The 27,113-nt window shown below is 37.4% G+C and overlaps 1 pseudogene across 1 annotated transcript in view; it reads left to right on the top strand.

Moving 5' to 3' along the window:
* LOC307196057 (alpha-endosulfine-like) overlaps window positions 1-22,507 on the top strand; it is a 32,725-nt pseudogene extending 10,218 nt beyond the window's left edge. The window contains exons 2-3 of the transcript in view: window positions 21,027-21,094; window positions 22,329-22,507. The product of the transcript in view is annotated as an alpha-endosulfine-like (transcript). The remainder of the gene's footprint in view (window positions 1-21,026; window positions 21,095-22,328) is intronic.
* Window positions 22,508-27,113: the final 4,606 nt, after the last annotated feature.

Below are 27,113 nucleotides of genomic sequence, written 5' to 3'. Positions count from 1 at the left end.
AAAGAGGAAGGAAGGAAGGCAAAAAAATGAAAGTGAAAGAGTGAAAAAACGCAAGACTGCATTAAGTAAATAGTATACATGATATGGTTCCACATTTGTATAGTATGTAAAATATACATGTGTAAAAAAAGTACAGCATCTTTTTCTGAGAGATGGGGAAATACTATATGCATATTTTATTAGCCATGTTTTAAAATCTAAATGATGAATAACATTTTGAGGAAAAAGTCAGCAAATAACAGAGCAGATTCAGCTCAATGGTATATTTGCTTGTTTAGTTTTCTACAATCTTTCTCATTCCAGCTCTGATTTAATGCAATTTGCAATGAAAAGTACAGCATAATCAGAAAAATAATTGAGGAAATTACAGGATGTGGAATTTAAATGCACTTTTTACAATTATTTTTTATAAGCAATAACAAAACCCTCAATTTGGGTATCTGACAAGGCGCTCGTGACTGAAGGGTTTATGCATCCAAGCAGAACATTATCAGTATTTTATTGAGTTGGGTCTCTTGATGAATTGACCTCATTTATCTCTACGACAGAGCAAAGAGATTTTTTTTCACTTGGACAAACATTCAGGCATTGTTGGGTATTGTCAAACTCAATAAGTCAATGGTAATTCCAGGGGAAAAGTTATTTATTTTAATTGCACTCTAGCATAGGACTTAACAGAAAAAGGTCTACAGGATAAGAGATTATTGCTTCAACCTTTCCATCTTGTTTTGTTTAATTTAACACTTCAGCGAACTTCCCGATAGTAGCATACTGCCTTAGACATTTCTAACTCCTTTTAGGTCTTTCACAGTTTTCACTGAATACCACAAATTAAGGAGTTCAGTGTGGGTCAGGATATATTATTTCTGAAACCGTGGGTATGGATCTGATATTTCACTTATCACCAAATCTATCAAGTAATAATTGTTTCCCCAGAGCTGTTAAACACAAGGACAGTTTGTCAGTGGCTCTACCTATACTGGTATGTCTTCTAGCGTAAAAACTTCAGACAGAAATGAATGATCTCCTATGGCAGTGAGAGTGTATACCTTCACCTGTCAGTTCCACCCGCTTCCCAATTATTGCCCCAGGCCTGTAAGTTCTCCCTCAGAAAAGGACCTGGCTGGCTTTCACCCTAACCCCTTCTTGCAGAAGTTCTTAACTCAGCTGTAGAACTCCCCTCAATGTGAAACATGTCATGGAGTCTTCCAGTCCCAGATGTAGATTTCAAAAACACAGTTTCTCAGATTTAGATAGAGAACATTTAACTAAAGGGAAAAAAACCTTAAGTCTTTTCAGTCCGAGGCTAGTAATGTGTCCCAGGTTGAGGAAAATAGGTCAAATATTGATTAAAACCCCAAATATTGTTTTTCCTTGTAACTTTAATGCATCCTTCCTTCCTTCTTTCCTTCCTTCCTCCCTCATTCCCTCCCTCCCTTCCTTTCTTGCCTTCTGACATTTAACAAGCATACGTGCCAGGTGCTAAGCTGGTTACTGAATATACTGGTTTCCTATTTCTGCTGTAACAAATCGCCGCAAACTTAGTGGCTTAAAACAGCAATTTTTTTTTGCTTTTACAGTTATAGAATTCAGGAATCCAGACTGAGTCATAAACAGCTAAGTCAAGGTGTCAGTAGGGCTGTGCTCCCTTGGGTGGCTCCAGGGGAGAATCCGTTTCCCGTTGCTTCTTCCAATGTCTGATGACTGCTGACGTTCCTGGGCTTGTGGCCATGTCACTCCAATCTCTTCTCCTCTTGTCACATTGCTTTTGGCTCTTCTGTGTCAATTTTCCCTCTGCCTCTCTCTTATAAGGACATTTGAGATTGCATTTAGGGCCCACCCTAATAATTCAGAATAATATTCCAATCTCAAGAGCCTTAATTTAATTTCACCAACAAAGTCCCTTTTGCCGCATAAGGTAATTTTTGTAGGTTTTAGGAATTAGGATCTGATTATATTCGAGGACCAATATTCAGCCTACCATACTGGAGACACATGAAATACAAACCATGTACCTGCCCTCAGAAAAGCTCACATGAAAACCATGTAAACAGATTACCTAAATCTTAGAAAGTTTAATGTGAGACACAGACTCTGAGGGCATACTATTTTCCTGCTAGGAAATGATTAGGAATTAATGGCTTCCCAATTATTAAATTCAGTTTCAATCTGAATAGGGATCAATGCCAACTTGACTATATGAATCAAAAATTAAAACTCATTGCAGATGGAGATGTCCTTTCATGTCTGTGGTGGGCTGAATAATGAACCCCGAAGATATCCAGGCCCCAGTTCATGCAGCCCATGTTTGATACTTTATATGGTAATGGGGTCTTTGCAGCTGCAATTAAACAAAGGATTTTGAAATGGGAAGATTATCCTGGATTATCTGAGTGGGCCCTATATGTAATGTAACTGTCCTTATAAGAGGGAGGCAGAGGGAGTTGTGAAAGCAGATGAGAAGGCAAAGGGATGATGGAGAAAGAGAAAGATTTGTGATGCTGAGCTGTTGCCTCTGAAAACGGAGGAGGGGAGTTCGTAAACCAAGGAGTGCAAGGAAGACAGCTCTAGAAGCCGGACAAGGCCAGGAAAGGGGTTCTTTCCTGGAGCCTGTGGAGGGTGTAGAGCCCTGCGCACACCTTTCCTTTATCCCAGTGAGACTGATTCTGGTCTCCGACATCAAGAACTGGAAGCGAATACATGTCTGGTGTTTTAAGCCACCAGATGTTTGTTAATTTATAAAAGCAGCCACGGGAAACCAATACAGTGTTTACAGGCTCTGAATGTTTTCTGCAACTCAGTGTAGCAGAAAGAGCCTGTTCTGAGAGATTGGAGACAGAATCCCAGAACAGCTAGTTACTCACGAACTAGGGACCATAGGCAACTGCATGCTTCCGAAGCCCAGGTCCTCTGTCTACACTGTAACCCATGACTCTCCTTTATGTTTTAATGTTATCTACATAAAAATAATCTATATTTAACCTCCAACACATAATAAATTTCCAAATATCAAATTAGGACAATAACATTGATACAATGCTCATATTCGTGGGTCAGGTTCTGGACTAGAAAGAGGACATGAGACAATCTGTTCAGAGTAGAGGAGATCATCTCATTATTATCCTTTTTCTGGATCATAATCCAATTCAGGAACACACTTTGCATTTACTTGTCATGTCTCATTAGTCTCTTTTAATCCAGCACAGTTCCTCTGTATTTCCTTGTTTTTTTTTTTATTGTTTGGCACTTTTAAACAGTACCGCGCGTTGTTTTGTGCTGTATCCCTCAGATCAGGTTGGTCTGATGTTTCCTCAGGATTGCGTTTAGGTTATGCGATTTTTGGCAGGAAACCCACAGAAGCAATGCTGTGTCCTTCTCAGTGCACCCTATCAGAACGCACATGTTGTCAGTTGATCTTGTTTAGGGATTTGGGGTGAACGGTGTATGGGAATTCCTCCCAATTTCATACATCTAAATGAAAAAATTCAAAGTTAAAAAAGTCCCTACTTTTCAGCATAGGATATAAATTAGTGAACTGGTATAGTTTTAAATGTCTAGTGTATCATGTAAAAAGTTGAAAGAGTTAATGCCCCTCGAAAATGGCCTACCTATCAGCATCGTAAAATCTTGGACACAGAAACAGTGGAGGTGTTTCAGGAGCAGAACTTCATGGGTAAGAGTCAGGGATCCAGCAGATCAGACCTGCTGATTTGATCTCTGCCATTTAGTGGCCCACTGATCCTTGGCAATACATAATAATAATAATGACAATTAGTTAATTTATTGAGAATTACTGTGTTCTAGGTGTTGTTTTGAGAGATGCACAATTATTCCATTTAACTGTTGCAACAACATATGAATTTTATATTATTATTATTCCCACTTTTAGATGAGAGAACTGTAGCCTAGAGAAGTTAAGTCACTTCCTCAATAGCCAACAGCTAGGAAGTATTAAAGCCAAATTCAAACTTATTCTGCATCCAGGTCCTATGCTTATTACCACTTTATTACACTTCACTAAGATTGCTAACCACAGTTTTCTTATCTGCAAAATGGAGATGATAATCACACCTGTGTTATAGTTATCTGTGATTTAATAAAAGGAGGCATTTGACTTTATGCCTCATGGTAGGCATATATAAAAGTTAGTTTTATTATCCCATACTGATTATTGTACCTTGGCTTTACTGGTGGGAGAAAATGAGGCTCAGAGAATTTAAGTAATTGCCCAGACTAACACCATGAGGATATACACTTAAACCACTGTCTCATCCATGCTTCTTTCCATCATGCATGACCTCTCCTGGAAAGTGATTATTATACTAAAACCCAGGGGGCAGATTTTATCATAATGATGTAGTATATCCTTTGGTATAAATTAAAGACATAATTTCCTTGTAATCTCATTAGTGATCACTCAGCAGCCGTTTACTAAAGAGGCAATAGTACCTCTTTGGTTCCAGGAGCGGATTCAGAGCACTTATTGGTAGTCTTGCTGCTGGAAGAGAAACGTGCCTTGTCAATCACTCACCAACCGCCACACTCTCCCGGGAGCTCTGACTCAGCGCCCCCTCTTAAGAAAGTGGCAAGCATCACTCCGCATATTCTGGTGAGAGACTGGTCATAATCCCAGATCTAGACGTAATTTGTGTCCTTACACAAGCCACTTCCATTCTCTGGGCCTCAGCTGCCTTAATAACCAAAAGAGGAAGTTGGAAGAACTTTTTAGACTTTCTCTTAATAATTCTCTATCTTAATAATTTTAGATATTCTGAAATGCTGATTATTAATGTTCCCATTAGTTTGACTTTTTGAAAAGGCATTATAGATATCAGTCAACTGATAATTAATCTTGTGCTTGCTACAGTGTTAATACATGAAATACATATTCATGTATTTCGTAAATTAGCGTTTTGGATGGAAAGTCTGGGGTTTTTTTTTTTTTTTTTTTTTTTGGCGGTACGCGGGCCTCTCACTGCTGTGGCCTCTCCCGTTGCGGAGCACAGGCTCCGGACGCGCAGCCTCAGCGGCCATGGCTCACGGGCCCAGCCGCTCCGCTGCATGTGGGATCTTCCCGGACTGGGGCACGAGCCCGTGTCCCCTGCATCGGCAGGCGGACTCTCAACCACTGTGCCACCAGGGAAGCCCAGTCTGGGGTTCTTAAACATGCTTTTCTTGTGCTCTCTTGTCATTTGGCTGATTTTTTTATTGCATTGTGTACACTCGGGCTTTATCTGTCTACTTGCTAAAAAATCCAAGTTATCTGCAGTGTCTCAAATGACCTTGCATTAACCTTGTTTACCATAAAGTGAAAGTATGTCCGTAGAAACTCTCTGTGCTTTTAACACACTTGTTAACTTTCCCCAGTATTATCAGAGGGCACAAGAAATTCACATCAGTGTTCAGTAAAGCACCGTTTTTAATTTTGATTGTTCTTATATGGGTAAGTAAAGACCTCAGGAAGAATACATTAGCTGTGAATTTCCACCATATGCCACGCATTCTAACAAGATGAAAATCAGTCCAGCGTGGAACTGAGTAATGAGAATATGTGACTTGCTCTTATCCCAATGAGTATGTTTCCAGTAGTATTAGCTTGAAATCAAGGCCAAAGTAATACTTCCAAGATCCCAAATACACTGAACTATTAATGACATTTTAATACAATTGTTCTATTGTTATATTCTTCAACAGATTAGCTTGGTCTCCTCTTTAGTATGTATTTAAACTTGAGTTTTATTCTAAGAAATTTTCTTGTTGAAAAGCTAAACTGAGATAAATTTTCTTTCATACATTAAACTTCTTGTTTTAGTTTTTAATTTAATTATTTTTCCTGTACAATATTATATTATTGGTTTGGCCCAAAGGTTTGTTCGTTTTTTCCCTAAGATGGCTCCAGTAGCACTTAGTTGTCTTTAAGTTCATTCAAAACAATTTTGTTAGATTGTATGGGATAGCTGTTATATCAGTGTGCATTTAAAAGAAGACTTATCAAAACTGGTGAAGTTTTGTGTAACCATTTTAATATTGAAGATGGAAGAAAAAAGCAACATTTTCTGCATATTATGCTCTATTACTTTAAGAAAAACGCAACTGAAACGCACAAAAACTTTGTGCAGTATACAGAGAAGGTGCTGTGACTGATCGAACATGTCAAAAGTGGTTTGCAAAATTTGGTGCTGGAAATTTCTTGCTGGACAATGCTCCACAGTCGGGTAGATCAGTTGAAGTTGATAACAATAAAATCAAAACAATAATTGAGAACAATCAACGTTATATCACACGGGGGATAGCCGACATAATCAAAATATCCAAATCAAGCATTGAAAATCATTTGCACCAGCTTGGTTATGTGAATTGCTTTGATGTTTGGGTTCCACAAAAGTTAAGCGAAAAAAACTTTCTTGACCGTATTTCTGCATGCGATTCCCCACTGAAACATAATGAAAACGTTCCATTTTTAAAACAAATTGTGACAGGTGATTAAAAAGTGGACACTGTACAACAAGGTGACAGAAGAGATCACGGGACAAGTGAAATGAACCACCACCAACCACACCAAAGGCTGGTCTTCATCCAAAGAAGGTGATGTTGTGTATATGGTGGGATTGGAAGGGAGTCCTCTATTATGAGCTCCTTCCAGAAAACCAAATGATTAATTCCAACAAGCACTGCTCCCAATTAGACCAACCGAAAGTGGGACTAATTCTGGAAAAGTCAACAGAAAACACGTAATCTTCCATCAGGATAACTCAAGACCGCATGTTTCTTTGATGACAAGGCAAAAACTCTTACAGCTTGGCTGGGAAGTTCTGATTCATCTGCTGTATTCACCAGACATTGCACCTTGGGATTTCCATTGATTTCAGTCTTTACAAAATTCTCTTAATGGAAAAAATTTCAATACCCTGGAAGACTGTAAAAGGTTCCTTGAACAGTTCTTTGCTGAAAAAGATAAAAAGTTTTGGGACAATGCAATTGTGAAGTTGCCTGATAAATGGCAGAAGGTAGTGGAACAAAAGGGTGAATACGTTGTTCAATAAAGTTCTTGGTGAAAATAAAAAGTGTCTTTTATTTTTACTTAAAAAACTGAAGGCACTTTTTCACCCACCCAATAGTTGCAGGTGCATAACATAGTGCTTCAATATTTATGTACAGTATGAATTGATTACCATGATAAGTCTAACAACAATCTGTCACCATACAAAGCTATTGCAATATTATTGATTATATTCCCTAATCCAGACTGTACATCCCTGACTTATTTCTTTTGTAACTCGTATCTCTTAATACCCTTTACCTATTTTGCTTATCCCCACACCCCACTCTCTTCTGGCAGTCACCAGCTTTTTGTCCACATCTGTGAGTCTGTTCATGTTTTGTTTGTTCATTTGTTTTGTTTTTCAGATTCCACATGCAAGAGAAACTATATGGTATTTGTCTTTCTCTGTATGACTTATTTCATTTAGCATAATACCCTATAGGTACATCCATGTTGCTGCAAATGGCAAGATTTTGTTAATTTTTGTGGCTGAGTATTATCCTATTGTATATGTATAAAAGTGTGTGTGTGTGTGTGTGTGTGTGTATGTAAATAATGCTGGAATGAACATAAGGCTGCATATATCTTTTCAGATGAGTATTTTTGTTTCTTTCATATAAATACCCAGAAGTGGAATTGTTGGATTGTATGGGAGTCCCATTTTTAATTTTTTGAGGAAACTTTATACTGTTTCCCATAGTGGCTGTACCAATTTACATTCTCAGCAACAGTGTACCAGGGTTCCCTTTTCTCCACATTCTGGCCAAAATTTGTTATTTCTTGACATTTTGATAATAAGCCATTCTTAAAGGTATGTTGTGATATCTCATTGTAGTTTGATCTATATTTCCCTGATGAATTGTGATGTTGAGAATGTTTTTACATGCCTACTGCAATCTGTATGTCTTCTTTGGAAAAATGTTTATCCAAATCTTCTGCCCATTTTTTAATCCTTTTTTTTTTGATGTTGAGATTTATGAGTTCTTTGCCTATTTTTTATATTAACCCCTTATCACATACATCATTTGCAACTATCTTCTATTCAATAGGTGGGCTTTTTTGTTTTATTAGTAGTTTCCTTCATTGTGCAAAAGCTTTCTATTTTGATGTAGTCCCATTTGTTTATTATGCTTTTGTTTCCCTTGCCTGTGAAGGCGTATCCAAAAACACTTTGCTAGGATGATGTCAAAAAGAATACTGCCTATGTTTTCTTCTAGAAGTTTTAGGGTTTCACATATTACATTTAAGTCTGTAATAGCTTTTGAGTTTATTTTTGTATATGATATAAGAAAATAGTCCAGCCTGATTGTTTTGCATAAAGCTGTCCAGTTTTCCCAAAACCAGTTATTGAAAATGCTGTATTTCCCTATTGTATATTCTTGCCCCTTTGTCCTAGATTAATTGACCATATAAGGGTGAATTCATTTCTGGGCTGTCTATTCTGAACTATTGACCTATGTGTCTGTTGTTGTGCCAGTTTCATACTGTTTTGATGTCTGTAGCTTTTTGTATAGTTTGAAGTCAGCAAGCATAATGCCTTCAGCATTCTTTTTCTTTCTCAAGATTGTTTTGGCTATATGCAGTCTTTTGTGTTTTCATATATATTTTAGGAGTCTTTGTTCTAGTTCTGTGAAAAATGTCATAGGTATTTTTTTAGGGATTATATTGAATCTGTAGACTGCCTTGGGCTGTATAGCCATTTTTTTCTGTTGTTGTTGTTGTTTTGCCACCTTTAACTTTTAATTATTTTTTTCTTATTTCACATCTTTATTGGAGTATAATTGCTTTACATTGTTGTGTTAGGTTCTGCTTTATAATAAAGTGAATCAGATATATGTATACATATATCCCCATATCCCCTCCCTCTTGCATCTCCCTCCCACTCTCCATATCCCACCCCTCTAGGTGGTCACAAAGCACAGAGCAGATCTCCCTGTGCTATGTGGCTGCTTCCCACTAGCTATCTATTTTACAGTTGGTAGTGTATATATGTCAATGCTACTCCCTCACTTCATCCCCTTCCCCCTCCCCATGTCCTCAAGTCCAAGTCCATTCTCTACATCTCCATCTTTATTCCTGTCCTGCCCCTAGGTTCATCAGAACCTTTTTTTTTTTTTTTTAGATTCCATATATATATGTGTTAGCATACAGTATTTGTTTTTCTCTTTCTGACTTCACTCTCTATGACAGACTCTAGGTCCATCCACCTCACTACAAACAACTCAATTTCATTTCTTTTATGGCTGAGTAATATTCCATTATATATATGTGCCACACCTCCTTTATCCATTCATCTGTCGATGGACATTATGTTGCTTCCATGTCCTGGCTATTGTAAATAGTGCTGCAATGAACATTTTGGTACATGACACTATTTGAATTATAGTTTTCTCAGGGTATATGCGAGATAGTGGGATTGCTGGGTTATATGGTAGTTCTATTTTTAGTTTTTTAAGGAAGCTCCATACTGTTCTCAGTAGTGGCTGTAGCAATTTACATTCCCACCAACAGTGCAAGAGGGTTCCCTTTTCTCCAAACGCTCTCCAGCATTTACTGTTTGTAGCTTTTTTGATGATGGCCATTCTGACATGTATGAGGTGATACCTCATTGTAGGTGTGATTTGCATTTCTCTAATGATTAGTGATGTTGAGCCTCCATTCATGTGTTTGATGCAATCTGTATATCTTCTTTGGAGAAATGTCTATTTAGATCTTCTGCCCATTTTGGGATTGGGTTGTTTGTTTTTTGATATTGAGCTGCATGAGCTGCTTGTATATTTTGGAAATTAATCCTTTGTCAGTTGCTTCATTTGCAAATATTTTCTCCCATTCTGAGGGTTGTCTTTTCATCTTCATTATGTTTCCTTTGCTGTGCAAAAGCTTATAAGTTTCATTAGGTCCCATTTGTTTATTTTTGTTTTCATTTCCATTTCTCTAGGAGGTGGGTTGAAAAGGATCTTTCTGTGATTTATGTCATAGAGTGTTCTGCATATGTTTTTCTCTAAGAGTTTTAGAATGTCTGGCCTTCCATTTAGGTCTTTAATCTATTTTGATTTTATTATTGTGTATAGTGTTAAGAAGTGTTGTAATTTCATTCTTTTACATTCAGCTGTCCAGTTTTCCCAGCACCACTTATTGAAGAGGCTGTCTTTCATCCATTGTATATTCTTGCCACCTTTATCAAAGATAAGGTGACCATATATGCATGGGTTTATCTCTGGCCTTTCTATCCTGTTCCATTAATGTATATTTCTGTTTTTGTACCAGTACCATACTTTCTTGATTACTGTAGCTTTGTAGCATAGTCTGAAGTCATGGAGCCTGATTCCTCCAGCTCCATTTTTCTTTCACAAAAAATTGCTTTGGCTATTCGGCATCTTGTGTGTTTCCATACAAATTTTGAAATTTTCCTTCTAGTTCTGTAAAATTGCCATTGGTAGTTTGATAGGGATTGCAATGAATCTGTAGATTGCGTTGGGTAGTATAGTCATTATCACAATGTTGATTCTTCCAATGCAAGAACATGGTATATCTCTCCATCTGTTTGTATCATCTTTAATTTATTTCATGAGTGTCTTATAGTTATCTACATACAGGTCTTTTGTCTCCTTAGGTAGGTTTATTCCTAGGTATTTTATTCTTTTTGTTGCAATGGTAAATGGGAGGATTTCCTTAATTTCTCTTTCAGAAGTGATTTCTGTGCATTAATTTTGTATCCTGCTACTTTACCAAATTTATTGATTAGCTCTAGTAGATTTTTGGTAGCATCTTTAGGATTCTCTATGTATAGTATCATGTCATCTGCAAATAGTGACAGCTGTAGTTCTTTTCTGATTTGGATTCCTTTTATTTCTTCTTCTTCTCTGATTGCTGTGGTGAAAACTTCCAGAACTATGTTGAATAATAGTGATGAGAGTGGACAACCTTGTCTTGTTCCTGATCTTAGAGGAAATGGTTTCAGTTTTTCACCATTGAGAATGATGTTGGCTGTGGGTTTGTCATATATGGACTTTATTATGTTGAGGTAAGTTCCCTCTCTGCCTACTTTCTGGAGGGTTTTTATCATAAATAGGTGTTGAATTTTGTTGAAGTCTTTTTCTGCATCTATTGAGATTATCATATGGTTCTTATTCTTAAATTTGTTAATATGGTGTATCACATTGATTGATTTGCATATATTGAAGAATCTTTGCATTCTTGGGATAAACCCCACTTGATCATGGTGTATGATCCTTTTAATGTGCTGTTGGATTCTGTTTGCTAGTATTTTGTTGAGGGTTTTTGCATCTATGTTCATCAGTGATAGTGGCCTCTACTTTTCTTTTTTTTGTGACATCTTTGTATGGTTTTGGTATCAGGGTGATCATGGCCTCATAGAATGAGTTTGGGAGTGTTCCTCCCTCTGCTGTATTATGGAAGAGTTTGAGAAGGATAGCTGTTAGCTCTTCTCTAAATGTTTGATAGAATTTGCCTGTGAAGCCATCTGGTCCTGGGCTTTTGTTTGTTGGAAGATACTTAATCACAGTTTCAATTTCACTGCTTGTGATGTTTCTGTTTATATTTTCTGTTTCTTCCTGATCCAGTCTCAGAAGGTTGTGCTTTTCTAAGAATTTGTCCATTTCTTCCAGGTTGTCCATTTTATTGGCATATAGTTGCTTGTAGTAATCTCTTATGGTCCTTTGCATTTCTGCAGTGTCAGTTGTTAGTTCTCCTTTTTCATTTCTAATTCTGTTGATTTGAGCCTTCTCCCTTTTTTCTTGATGAGTCTAGTTAATGGTTTATCAATTTTGTTTATCTTCTCAAACAACCAGCTTCTGATTTCATTGATGTTGGCTATTGTTTCCTTCATTTGTCTTTCATTTATTTCTGATCTGATGTTTATGATTCCTTTCCTTCTGCTAACTTTGGGGTTTTTTTTTCTTCGTTCTCTAATTGCTTTAGGTGTAAGGTTAGGTTGTTTATTTGAGACGTTTCTTGTTTTTGGAGGTAAGATTGTATCGCTATAAACTTCCCTCTTAGAACTGCTTTTGCTGCATCCCATAGGTTTTGGGTCATTGTGTTTTCGTTGTCAGTTGTTTCTAGGTATTTTTTTATTTTCTCTTTGATTTCTTCAGTGATCTCTTGGTTATTTAGTAGTGTATTGTTTAGTCTCCATGTCTTTGGACGGACTTTTTGCAGTTTCTTTCCTGTAATTGATATCTAGTCTCATAGTGTTGTGGTTGGTAAAGATACTTGAAATGATTTCAGTTTTCTTCAGTTTACCAAGGCTTGATTTGCGACCCAAGATATGATCTATCCCGGAGAATGTTCCATGACCACTTGAGAAGAAAATGTGTTCTGTTGTTTTTGGATGGAATGTCCTAGAAATATCAATTAAGTCCATCTTATTTAATATGTCATTTAAAGCTTGTGTGTGTGTGTGTTTTTTTTTGTTTTTGTTTTTGTTTTTTTTTTTGCATTACATGGGCCTCTCACTCCTGCGGCCTCTCCCATTGCAGAGTACAGGCTCCGGATATGCCGGCTCAGCGGCCATGGCTCATGGGCCCAGCCACTCCATGGCATGTGGAATCCTCCCGGACAGGGGCACAAACCTGCGTCCCCTGCATCAGCAGGCGGACTCCCAACAACTGCTCCACCAGGGAAGCCCCTGTGTTTCTTATTTAACTTCATTTTGGATGATCTGTCCATTGGTGAAAGTGGGGTGTTAAAGTCCCCTACTATTATTGTGTTACTGTTTTATGGCTGTTCGCACTTACGTTATGTACTGAGGTGCTCCTACGTTGGGTGCATAAATATTTACAATTGTTTTATCTTCTTCTCGGGCTGATCCCTTGATGATTACGTAGTGTCCTTCTTTGTCTCTTGTAATAGTCTTTGTTTTAAAGTCTATTTTGTCTGGTATGAGAATTGCTTCTCCAGCTTTCCTTTGATTTCCATTTGCATGGAATATCTTTTTCTATCCCTCACTTTCAGTACGTATGTGTTCCTAGGTCTGAAGTGGGTTTCTTGTAGACAGCATATATACAGGTCTTGTGTTTGTATCCATTCAGCCAGTCTATGTCTTTTGCTTAAAGAATTTAATCCATTTACATTTAAGGTAATTATCAATATGTATGTTCCTATTACCATTTTCTTAATTGTTTCTGGTTTGTCATTGTAGGTCTTTTCCTTCTCTTGTGTTTCATGCCTAGAGAAATTCCTTTAGCATTTGTTGTAAAGCTGTTTGGTGGGTCTGAATTTTCTTAGCTTCGCTTGTCTGTAAAGGTTTTAATTTCTCCGTCGAATTTGAATGAGATCCTTGCTGGGTAGAGTAATCTTGGTTGTAGGTTTTTCCCTTTCATCACTTTAAGTATGTCCTGCCACTCCTTTCTGGCCTGCAGAGTTTCTGCTGAAAGTTCAGCTGTTAACCTTATGAGGATTCCCTTGTATGCTTTTTGTTGCTTTTCCCTTGCTGCTTTTAATATTTTTTTCTTTGTATTTAATTTTTTTGGTAGTTTGATTAATATGTGTCTGGCATGTTTTTCCTTGGATTTATCCTGTATGGTACTCTCTGCGCTTCCTGGACTTGACTATTTCCTTTCCCATATTATACAAGTTTTATACAATTATAATCTCTTCAAATATTTTCTCAGTCCCTTTCTTTTTCTTTTCTACTTCTGGGACCCTATAATTTTAATGTGGTGCATTTAATGTTGTCCCAGATGTCTCTGAAACTGTTCTCAATTCTTTTTATTCTTTTTTCTTTATTCTGCTTTGAGGTAGTTATTTCCACTATTTTATCTTCCAGGTCACTTATCCGTTCTTCTGCATCAGTTATTCTGTTATTGATTCCTTGTAGAGACTTTTTAATTTCATTTATTCTGTTGTTCACCATTGTTTGTTTACTCTTTAGTTCTTCTTGGTTCTTGTTAAACCTTTCTTGTATTTTCTCCATTCTTTTTCCAAGATTTTGGATCATCTTTACTATCATTACTCTGAATTCTTTTTCAGGTAGACTGACTATTTCCTCTTCATTTTTGGTCTGATGGGTTTTTACCTTGCTCCTTCATCTGCTGCATATTTCTCTGTCTTCTCATTTTGTTGAACTTACTGTGTTTGGGATCTCCTTTCCTCAGGCTGCAGGTTCGTAGCTGCTGTTGTTTCTGGTGTCTGCCCCCAGTGGGTAAGGTTGTTTCAGTGGCTTGTGTAGGCTTCCCGGTAGAGGGGACTGGTGCCTGTGTTCTGGTGGGTGGGGCTGGATCTTGTCTTTCTAGTGGGCAAGGCTGCATCCAGTGGTGTGTTTTGGGGTGTCTGTGAACTTAGTATAATTTTAGGCAGCCTCTCTGCTAATGGGTGGGGTTGTGTTCCTGTCTCACTAGTTGTTTGTCATGGGGTGCCCAGCACTGGGGCTTGCTGGCAGTTGATTGGAGCTGGGTCTTAGCATTGAGAAGGAGATCTCTGGGAAATCTCTCACCAATTGTTATTACTTGGGGCCAGGAGGTCTCTGGTGGTCCGATATCCTGAACTTGGCTCTCTCACCTCCGAGGCTCAGGCCTGACACCAGGTCAGAGCACTGAGACCCTCTCAGCCACATGGCTCAGAAGAAAAGGGAGAAAAAAAAGAAAGATAAAAATATTTTTTTAATTATTAAAGTAAAAATAAAATAATAATAAAAAGAATAGAGCAACCAAACCAATAAACAAATCCATCAGTGATAATAAGCACTAAAAACTATACTAAGATATACATAAAAATCAGGAACAAATCAGTTATAGACAGCAAACCCCCAAGTCTACAGTTGCTCCCAAAGTCCACTGCCTCAATTTTGGGATGATTTGTTGTCTTTTCAGGTATTCCACAGATGCAGGGTACATCAAGTTGATTGTGGGGATTTAATCCACTGCTCCTGAGGCTGCTGGGAGAAATTTCCTTTTCTCTTCTTTGTTCACACAGCTCCTGGTGTTTAGCTTTGGTTTTAGTCCTGCCTCTACATGTAGGTCACCCTCAGGCGTCTGTTCCCCACCCAGACAGGAGGCGGTTAAAGCAGCGGCTGATTGGGGGCTCTGGCTCATTCAGGCTAGGTGTAGGGAGGGGTATAGTAGCTATAATTGGAATATGGGGTGAGCCTGCAGTGACAGAGACCTACATGACATTGCAACAGCCTGAGGTACACCATGTGTTCTCCCTTGATTGGGACCCTTGTAGTGGCATACTGCACAGGCTCCCCGGGTGGGTGTGGATAGTGACCTGTGCTTGCACATGGGATTCTTGGATGGCTGCAGCAGCAGCATTAGCATTTCGTGCCCGTCTCTTGGGTCTGAGCTGGTAGCCCCAGCTTGCTCCTGTCTCTGGAGCTCGTTTAGATGGTGCTCTGAATCCCCTCTCCTCGCGCACCCTGAAACAATGGTCTCTTGACTCTTAGGCAGGTCCAGACTTTTTCCCCGGACTTCCTCCCAGCTATCTGTGGCACACTATCCCCCTTCAGGCTGTGTTCACACAGCCAATCCCAGTCCTCTCCCTGGGATCTGACCTCCAAAGCCCGAGCCTCAGCTCCCAGCCTCCACCCACCCCAGCGGGTGAGCAGACAAGCCTCTCAGGCTGGTGGCAGGCACCGATCCTCTGTGGGAATTTCTCCATTTCACCCTCTGCCCCCCTGTTGCTGCACTCTCCTCCATGGCTCCAAAGCTTCCCCCCCACCAAACCCCCCTCTCTGCCAATGAAGGGGCTTCCTAGTGTGTGGAAACTTTTCCTCCTTCACAGCTCCCTTCCAGAGGTGTAGGTCCCATCCCTATTCTTTTGTCTCTGTTTTTTCTTTTTTCTTTTGCCCTACTCAGGTACATGGGGATTTTCTTGCCTTTTGGGAAGTCTGAGGTCTTCTGCCAGCATTCAGTAGGTGTTCTGTAGGAGTTGTTCCACACGTAGATGTATTTTTGTTGTATTTGTGGTTAGGAAGGTGAGCTCCATGTGTTACTCCTCTGACATCTTGAAGGTCCCCCCCCCCAACCATTTTAATAATATTAGTTCTTCCAGTCCAGGAGGGTGGTATATCTTTCCAATTGTTAGTGTCATCTTCAGTATCATTCATTAATGTCTCATATTATTTTGAGTAAAGTTCTTTTACCTCCTGGGTTAGGTTTATTCCTAGGTGTTTTATTTTTTTTTGATGCAATTGTAAATGGCATTATTTACTTAATTTCTCTTTCTGATAGTTTATTGTTAGTGTATAGGAATGCAACAGATTTTTGTATATTAATCTTGTATCCTGCAACTTTACTGAATTCATTTATTGGTTTTAATAGTTTCTTTGGTGGTATCTTAGGATTTTCTATATATAATATCACATCATCTGCAAACAGTAACAGCTTTACTTCTTCCTTTTCAATTTGAATTCCTATATTTTTGTCTGACAGCTGTGACTAGGGCTTCCAATGTTATGTTGAATAAAAGCACTAAGAGTGGATATCCTTGTCCCGATCTTAGAAAAAAATGTTTTCTCTTTTTCACCATTGAGTACAATGTTAACTGTGAGCTTGTCATATATGGCCTTTATTTGTTGAGGTATGTTCCCTCTATACCCAATTTGTTGAGTTTTTATCATAAATCGATGTTGAAATTTGTCAAAAGCTTTTTCTACATCTGTTGAGATGATCATATGATTTTTTTTATTCTACAACAAAAGTGAATAATCTTTATTAACATTTTGTTAATGTGGTGTACCATGTTGATTGATTTGTGGATATTGGATCATCTTTGCATCCCTGGGATAAACTCCACTTGATCATGGTGTATGATCCTTTGATAATAGTTTGTTGAGCATTTTTTACATCTATGTATGTCAGTGATATTGGCCTGTAATTTTATTTTGGGGGTACTTTTATCTGCTTTTGGTATCAGGGTGAAGCTGCCCTCAAAGTTAGTTCAAAAATGTTCCTTCCTCTGCAATTTTTTGGAATAGTTTGAGAAGGATAGGTGTTAACTCTTCTCTAAATGTTTTATAGAAGTCACCTATGAAGTCATCCAGTCCTGAACTTTTGTTTGTTGGGAATTTTTTATTACTGATTCAATTTTATTATTGGTAATTAGTCTGTTCGTATTTCTATTTCTTCTTGATTCAGGCTTGGGAGATTGTACATTTCTAGGAATTTGTTCATTTCTTCCATGTTGTCCATTTTATTGGCATATAATTGTCCATAGTAATCTCTTATGATCCCTTGTGTTTCTGTGGTGTCAGCTGACAATGAGTCAGCTCTGAGTTTTGTTGATCTTTACTCTTTTTTGTCTCTGCTCTGATGTTTATTATTTATTTTCTTTTACTAATTTTGGTTTTTCTTGTTCTTTTCCCACTTCCTTTGGATGTAAGGTTTTATTCTTTATTTGAGACATTTCTTATTTCCTGAGGTAGACTTTTCCCCCTATAAACTTCACTCTTTTAAGAGTCTTTGCTGTCTCCCATAGATTATGGATCATTGTGTTTCTATTTCCTTTGTGTCCAGGTGTTTTATTTAAATTCTCTTTTCTTTTTTTTGTTCATATTTTTCTTCTTCCTCTACTCTATCTTCCAGATTGCTGATCTATCCTTCAGCATCCTCTAATATGCTGTGATTCCCTCTAGTGTGTTTTCCTTTCAGTTATTGTAGTCTTCAGTTCTGATTGGTTCTTTTTTATATTTTTGATCTCTTTTTTGAAGTTCTCAGTGAGTTTCATCCATTTTCTCCTGATTGCAGTCATCTTTATGACTATTTCTTTGAACTCTTTATATGGTAAATTGCTTATTTCCATTCTGTTTAGTTCTTTTTCTGAACTTTTGTCCTGTTCTTTTGTTTGGAAGGTATTCCATTGTCTCTTCATTTTGTCTAACTCTCTTTTTGTTTCTACCTATTATGCATATCAGCCACATCTTCTGGTCTTAAAAGAGTTACCTATGTACAAAGTACTCTGTGGGGCCCAGTGGTACAACCCTCTCTGATCACCAGAACCAGGTGCTCCAGGGTTGTTCACTGAGTGGGCTGTGTGCACCCTCCTGTTGTGATTGAGCTGCAATTTCTGCAGGGTTACTGGGGGGTGGTGTTGGCCACCAATGTGATCTTCTTGCTTTCTTTAATGAAAATATTCATTGGTATTTTAATTTAATTTATGAATTGGAGTCCAGTGAATATTGAATTTTCTAAGTCTTACATTTTATTTGGTGAAGAATATAAATGCTCATTTTTAAACAAAGAATTGCTGATATCATATTCCATGTATGGAGTGTTCAGTTAGGTCTAGGCCTTGGGGAGAACAAGGGATGGATTTAGAACACACGGCAGCAATTTTGTGACCAACTTGCTATCATCCAGTAAGAGAGAGAAGAGTTGCAGCAAATTAATTGAATACAAAGTAGACTGTATTATATATATATAACTTGAGTGGTTCATGGATTATTTTGAGAGCTTAAAGGAAGATCAAACTGTTTCTAGTTGGCAGTCAGGAAAAGCTTTGCAAGTGAGCTAATAATTGAGTTGGACTTTGGAAAATATAGCAAATGTGAACTTAGAAAAAGTCTGAGTAAGGACACTTGAAGGATGATAGATAGATTAAGAAGCAGCACAAAGGGAGGCAAACACAAGTGATGGTTTGAAAATTGGGGTTACAGTAGCCCTCCCTGATCCACAGTTTCACTTTCCACAGTTTCAGTTACCCACAGTAAACTCTGGTCCAGAAATATTAAACAGAAGTTTTCAGTAATTAACAACTCTTAAGTTTGAAATTGTAGGTCTTCTGAGTAGCATGATAAAACCTGGTGCTGTCCTACTCTGTCCTGCCTGGAATGTGAATTAGCCCTTTGTCCATTGTATCCTGCCCATTAGTTACTTGGTAGCCTTCTCAGTTACCAGATTGACTGTCATGATATCACAGTACTTGTGTTCAAGTAACCCTTGTTTTACTTAATAATGACCTCAATGTGCAAGTGTAGTAATGCTGGCAATTCAAACATGCCAAAGAGAATCCATAACATGTTTTCTTTAAGTGAAGATGTGAAAGCTTTTGACTTAATAAGGAAAGAAAAAAATTATATGCTAAAGTTGATAAGATCTAAGAACAAATCTTCTCTCCATGAACTTGTGAAGAAGAAAAGAGAAATTCTTGCTAGTTTGGCTGTTGCATCTCAAAATGCAAAAGTTACGGCTATGGTGCATGCTAAGTGCTTTGTTAAGATGGAAAAGGCATTACATTTGTACAATAGGGCATTTTGAGAGAGAGAAATAGACCAAATTTGCCTAACTTTTATTACAGTATATTGTTATAATTGTTACATTTTATTATTAGTTATTGTTGTTAATCTCTTAGTGTGCCTAATTTATAAATTAAACTTCATTACAGATATGTATGTGTAGGAAAAAACAGCAAATACAGGGTGTGGTACTCTCCATGGTTTCAGGCATCAACTGGAGGTCTTGGAACATATTCCCTGCAGATGCAGGGGACTACTGTACTTCAGTTTTATTAAAACATAGATGGGTGGTACAACCACTAGGGAGACAGTATAGAGGTTCCTTGAAGAACTAAAAACAGAGCTACCATATGATCGAGCAGTCCCACTCCTGGGGATATATCTGGAGAAAACCATAATTCGAAAATATACGTGCACCCTAGTGTTCACTGAAGCACTATTTATAACAGCCAAGACATGGAAGCAACCTAAATGTCCATCAACAGAGGAATGGATGAAGAAGATGTGGTACATATATACAATGGAATATTACTCAGCCATAAAAAAAGATCAAAATAATGCCATTTGTAGCAACATAGATGGACCCAGAGATTATCATACTAAGTAAAGTAAGTCAGACAGAGGAAGATAGAAAGACAAATATCATATGATATCATTTATATGTGGAATCTAAAAAGATGATACAAATAAACTTATTTACAAAACAGAAACAGACTCACAGATTTGAAAACAAACTTATGGTTACCAAAGGGGAAAGGTGTGGAGGAGGGATAAATTATGAATTGGGGATAAACATATACAGACTTCTATATATAAAACAGATAATCAACAAGGACCTACCATACAGCACAGGGAACTATACTCAGTATTCTGTAACAACCTATATAGGAAAAGAATCTGAAAAAGAATGGATATATGTATACGTTTAACTGAATCACTTTGCTGTACACCTGAAACTAACACAATATTGTAAATCAACTATACCCCAATATAAAATAAAAATTAAATTTAAAAAAAAGGAAGATCTAAAGAGAAATTCTAAGGGAAAAAACGTTAAATATATACATGAGAGGCAGTACTCAGGAACCTAGTAGTTAGAAAGAATAAACTCTAACCCCAAATTTTCTACTCACCCCTGACACTGTGCTTGGTATTACCAATTGGAAATATGTATTTGACAGGAAAGGGAGAACAGCACATGTAGAAGCAGGGAGGATGGGCATGATAGAGTTTGGGCTACCCAAATTTTTCCCCTAGATCAAACTTCTTAATAAAACACAGTAAAGCAGGAATGCCTTTTTAATACTCTTACAGGTGGAAAGAGTATAAAGCAAATTCTGGAATGGTGATTACTTGCAAACCAATGTCAATGGAATTGCTTGGAGTGTTGAGTGTTTATTTTTGAAAGATGCCCAATGAAAGGAAAAATCAGAATGCAATTTCAAGAGGAGAATAGGTTTTGTGAACTCTGTCATCTCTTCATTTTGCCTCTATGCAAAGAAAATTTTATCTTATGTTCCAAGTCACAGTACATTTGTCCTCAGATAGTTTTATGCCATTGTCACCACCACCAATTTTCTGTCAAAATGTTTACGTTATCTGTGGGTCTGTTTCAGAAACTGACAAAAATTGTTAGGCTGAAGGAAAGAAATTTCAGTGAGTTTAGTACATGCTTTGGCTTCCTTACCAAATTCAAATGTTGCTTCCAAATTATATGACATTGCAATATTATGCCAGTTACATCATTTGGAAGATCTATTTGAGAATATCAAATTTAATTGTTTTGTTCTTCAGATGTTTGCAGACATTGACTTTGGAGAAGGCTCTGATTGGAGATTTCATTAAACTGGGGAAGTTCACAGGTAAGACAAAATGTTTCCATTTCTCTCTCTTTTTTTCTGACTTTTGTTGCAGAGCCATCCATGTTTATGTTGATTTTCCTATGGGGAGTGATTTATTTCAGGCTAACTTGTGATGAATATCTTTTTCATGATTAAAAGGAGTGCTTTTTAACCTTAGGCTATGGCAGGTATATAAAACAGAAATGAAGCCTAAGATTGACTTGTTTGCTTTTTAATCCTTTTTCCCCTCTACAATTTATTTTTTAATAAAAATTCAGTAGTTCTCAAGAACTATAGTTTGGATAAATCAAATTTCTTCGTTCCGAAGCCCAATGTTTAACACTGTCGATGACATGAACTGTTGAATAGACTCAAGGGAGTTGCTTATCTGAGTATCTATTTAATCCTGACTGTGCTTGTTCACTGTTCACATGCTATAACCTTGGGCATATATCTCTTCTTATCAATACAAGGAGGGACTCTTCCATTTGGGAACTTATGGAACAACTAGAAATAATTAATAGCACTCTTTATGTTTGTATATGAGATTGGTCCATGTTCTATTTTGTATAGAATATCTTTAATGGTTTTGTAATCATGATTGTATGTTTCTTATAGAAGAAACCATGTGATGTTATTTGGATAACCTAAAAGCAAATTCTGTTAAATGGGAGATCTTTGTTCATTAAAAAAGAAATGTATTAAGTGAAAGGAGCTAGATTCATATCACAGAACAATAACATACGTGTTTCAAAGCGCTAATTTAAGCAGAAATGCATATGACAAATTAGTACATATGTGAGAATCAACGGAAATGTAGTTCCAGTTTAAAATTTTTATTCCACTTTTCTACATTAATAACAGTGAATAGAGCAGTGTTTCTTATACTTTTGCCACATTCTTTGGATTATCTTTGATTCTGGCCCACATTATCTATTGTATTGTCTTATTCTGGTGCATTCCAGAGGACTACTACTATGGGTATTACTTACTAATTGCTGAGATTCCTCTGACTCTGATTGTTCAGGGTTCAGTAATTAGCATATGGAGGTATTCTACCTCTGGTGTGTTTCTACTGTCCTGGATCTCTTTGATTCACTTCTGAATTTCCAGTGCAGTTAAGTCTTGATATAAATCTTTTCAAATACACTCTAATGACTGTAAAAGTTCTTTGCTATTGGAGGTTAGAATTTAACATTCCCAGAAAAAACTATCTTCCGAGGGCTCCATTTATGACCCTTCTTTGTCTTTCAAGAACCCTTTTGTCTCTGCTTACTTCCTTACCTGTCATCACCTGAGCTGTGGAAGGCTGCAAGGGAGAAGAGGGCTAGAGTTGCCAGCTTTAGCAAACGAGAACCCCTGGGAGGGGCAGAGACTGTTTCTGGTGGCACCTCTGAGCTATCCGTTAGATACCCAACTGGAGATGTTGAATAAAAATTAGATATCTGGACTTTTTCTTTTTAAGATTTCCAAAACAACAAAACATTTATCTTGAGATTTGAGAATAATGGGAAAATTAAGTAATAGGAATTGGACCCTCATGGGGGTCTTCTGGGAAATCGGAAGCACCACCCTCTTCTGCAGGTCTATGCTTCTCCAGTTTAGCAATCAATTCTTTCGCTGGATTGAAGACGCCATTGGTCTGCTGGTCACAGACATAGCAGCCCCGGGTGGGGCGGAAATGCTGCAGTGCACAGCTCTCGCAGAAATAATGCCTGCCCTTGGTGACAACTGGGTTTTGGAAGGTCTGTCGACAGATGAAACACTTGAATGGTATTTCCTCCTCATCACTTCCCACTTCATAGTTTTCGTCCTCATAGACACCATTAGTGATCCTCATCAAACTCACGTTCCATCTGCCACCCATGCTTGTAATCTGAATGGTCCTGGAGGAGTTTGCAGCTGTCTCTGAAGCCGCAAAGACCAGTCTCCTTGTAACCCATTGAATTCAGATATTAGATATCTGAATCTGGACATTGGGGAAAATTTCTGGTCAAATTGGGAGCCATTGGAAGATTAAAGGCGTGAAACTAGATTAGAGGACCAAGCGACTGAGTTGAGATAAGGGAACCAAACATTAGCTCTGGACAACAAAATAGACGGTTTAAAATATGTGTAACTAAGTTAGTTCATTATGTGTTATAAACCTGTAAAAGTCTGTATATTCATATTGGCCTAAAACCTTATTTTCATTTTATTCTGCTTTGGGAAAATAGAGGATCAACTTAATTTGGATTTGCCTTCAGTACTGAGACGTGTTCTAACACCTTATCAGGATGGTTTCTATAGGGGGTGGGACACTGCAGTGAGCCCTTAGCAACCTGAACCGGTGTGATAATGGGCTGGAATACAGCAGGTTTCAACTGTGTACCGGGTTCTTATTCATATTCTATAGGGAAGGCTGGCTTTACTAACGGGAACTTTAAGTAATTTTTCTGTTTTTGAAGCACCGAAACCATCTTTCTTATATTATTCATTCAGGAGCTTTTTCTCCTTCTGAAGGGAAATGTCTTGGCAAATGTGAATGTGCTTCCATTTTCTTTCTTGTTAATTCTTTTCACATGATAAATTGCAGGGAACTGTTCTGAAATCCCTTGAAATTGAAAAGTCAGCCTACATGAATGCTTAGGAGCAAAGGTTTTAAACGTAATAATTCCATAGATACTCAGCTGAGAGAATTTTCAGAAACAGCTGCAGTAGACTGCTACCTCTATGGGTACACGTAGATTCATTTGCATACCTTTCAATACTTCTTGCTTAGGTGGTCAATCTGAGTTATCTAAAATGATTGCAAAGCCTCCAAGGATTATTTAAAATATTTGATATTTTTGGAAGTTAAGGTCATTCACTAGGTAACCTTTTCTTTAATATTCAGTAAGTGAAAACAAAGACATATTTTTGGATTTCTCCTCATTTCCAGTGATACAGAAATGAACTATATCTGTTTCCAACCTGGCCTCCATGCCCCTGTGTGCACCAGGTCATAATGGAGGTCCTCAAGTCATTATTTTTTTCATTTAAAAAGGAGTATATATTCATAAAACATTTAAAAGCACTTTCAGGGACTTCCCTGGTGGTGCAGTGGTTGAGACTCCATGCTCCCAATGCAGGGGGTCCAGGTTCAATCCCTGGTCAGAGAATTAGATCCTGCATGCCTCAACTAAAGATCCCTCATGCCGCAATGAAGATCCCACGTTGCCACAACTAAGACCCGGCACGGCCAAATAAATAAATAAATATTTAAGAAAAAAAGACCTGTATGCAGAAAATTATAAGACACTGATGAAAGAAATTAAATATGATACAAATAGATGGAGAGATATACCATGTTCTTGGATTGGAAGAATCAACATTGTGAAAATGACTCTACTGCCCAAAGCAATCTATAGATTAAATGCAATCCCTATCAAACTACCACTGGCATTTTTCACAAAACTAGAACAAAAAATTTCACAATTTGTATGGAAACGCAAAAGACCCTGAATAGCCAAAGCAATCTTGAGAACGAAAAATGGAGCTGGAGGAATCAGACTCCCTGACTTCAGACTATACTACAAAGCTACAGTAATCAAGACAGTATGGTACTGGCACAAAAACAGAAATATGGATCAATGGAACAGAATAGAAAGCCCAGAGATAAACCCATGCACATATGGTCACCTTATGTTTGATAAAGGAGGCAAGAATATACAGTGGAGAAAAGACAGCCTCTTCAATAAGTGGTGCTGGGAAAACTGGACAGCTACATGTAAAAGAATGAGATTAGATCACTCCCTAACACCATACACAAAAATAAGCTCAAAATGGATTAAAGACCTAAATGTAAGGCCAGAAACTATCAAGCTCTTAGAGGAAAACATAGGCAGAACACTCCATGACATAAATCACAGCAAGATCCTTTGTGACCCACCTCCTAGAGAAACAGAAATAAAAACAAAAATAAACAAATGGGACCTAATGAAACTTCAAAGCTTTTGCACAGCAAAGGAAACCATAAAGAAGACAAAAAGACAACCCTCAGAATGGGAGAAAATATTTGCAAATGAAGCAACTGACAAAGGATTAATCTCCAAAATTTACAAGCAGCTCACGCAGCTCAGTATCAAAGAAACAAACAACCCAATCCAAAAATGGGCAGAAGACCTAAATAGACATTTCTCCAAAGAAGATATACAGATTGCCAACAAACACATGAAAGAATGCTCAACATCATTAATGATTAGAGAAATGCAAATCAAAACTACAATGAGATATCATCTCACACCAGTCACAATGGCCATCATCAAAAAATCTAGAAACAATAAATGCTGGAGAGGGTGTGGAGAAAAGGGAACCTTCTTGCACTGTTGATGGGGATGTAAATTGATACAGCCACTATGGAGAACAGTATGGAGGTTCCTTAAAAAACTACAAATAGAACTACCATACGACCCAGCAATCCCACTACTGGGCATATGCCCTGAGAAAACCATAATTCAAAAAGAGTCATGTACCAAAATGTTCATTGCAGCTCTAATTACAATAGCCAGGACATGGAAGCAACCTAAGTGTCCATCATCGGATGAATGGATAAAGAAGATGTGGCACATATATACAATGGAATATTACTCAGCCATAAAAAGAAATGAAATTGAGTTATTTGTAGTGAGGTGGATGGACCTAGAGTCTTTCATAGAAAGTGAAGTAAGTCAGAAAGAGAAAAACAAATACCTATGCTAACACATATATATGGAATCTAAGGGAAAAAAAAAGGTCATGAAGAACATAGGGGTAAGACAGGAATAAAGACACAGACCTACTAGAGAATGGACTTGAGGATATGGTGAGGGGGAAGGGTAAGCTGGGACAAAATGAGAGAGTGGCATGGACATATATACACTACCAAACGTAAAATAGATAGCTAGTGGGAAGCAGCCGCATGGCACAGCTCGGTGCTTTGTGACCACCTAGAGGGGTGGGATAGGGAGGGTGGGAGGGAGGGAGACGCAAGAGGGAAGAGATATGGGAACATATGTATATGTATAACTGATTCACTTTGTTATAAAGCAGAAACTAACACACCATTGTAAAGCAATTGTACTCCAATAAAGACGTTAAAAAAAAAAAGCACTTTCAAATTATTTAAGCATTTTGGACCTTTCATTAATTCACAGTAAATTTTCATGGGATAATTTAAAATATCAAAATAATTTTGAGTTATCAGAAATCCAAGTATTGAATTTACATGTTTGCATGCGCATACTACAAATAAAAACCAAAATCAAATAAACTTACACTACTGAATGTATGTTGGGGAAAAGAATAGTCACACAATCTCAAATAATTGCCCCCCGCCAAATTATTAATTATGATGAGAGAAAGCTTCTTTTACAATGAAGAGATCTGGTAGATACTAAATTAACCGAGGGATAAAACTACATATTACTAATAATGGGCAAAATGCCATTGTGTTCCTTGTGATGAAATACTTTGGGAAGCATCCTTGCTGAAAATGCTTAAAATCTAAACAATGGAACATCAGACAAGTCTACATGTGGACACAACACACGTGGCTTGTCTCTTTAAAAAATGTCAGTGATGTGAAAGAATAAAAAAGAGAGGGGTATTCTAGATTAAAAGAAACTAAAGAAATACCAAAGGGTCATTTATAATCCTTTATAATATTAGACTCTAGATAGAAACATTTGAATATAAATTGCCTATTGAATATCATTGTATCAATGTTAGACATCTGGTTGTGATTATAGTATTTTGGTTATGTAAGAACATACCTTTGTTCCTTGGAGATATATTTAGGGGAGAAATGGAAAAATATCTACAACTTACTTTCACAAATTTATAAATGAATACAAACCCCCGTGCAGGTAGAGAGGGATAGATGAAGAATATGTGGGAAAATGTTAACAATTCGTGAATCTAACAATATTGGTGAAGGGTACATGAGTATTCATTGTCCTATTCTTTCAAATTTATTGTAAGTTTTAGATCATTCAAAAAAAGTTGAGAAAATAAATTATATACATGAGAAAGGAAAATAAAT

The sequence above is a fragment of the Stenella coeruleoalba genome, assembly GCF_951394435.1.
Source record: "Stenella coeruleoalba genome assembly, chromosome: 13".
Lineage (NCBI taxonomy): Eukaryota > Metazoa > Chordata > Mammalia > Artiodactyla > Delphinidae > Stenella > Stenella coeruleoalba.
Note: the sequence above shows the minus strand (reverse complement) of the source record. Positions and strands in the feature narration are given on the sequence as shown.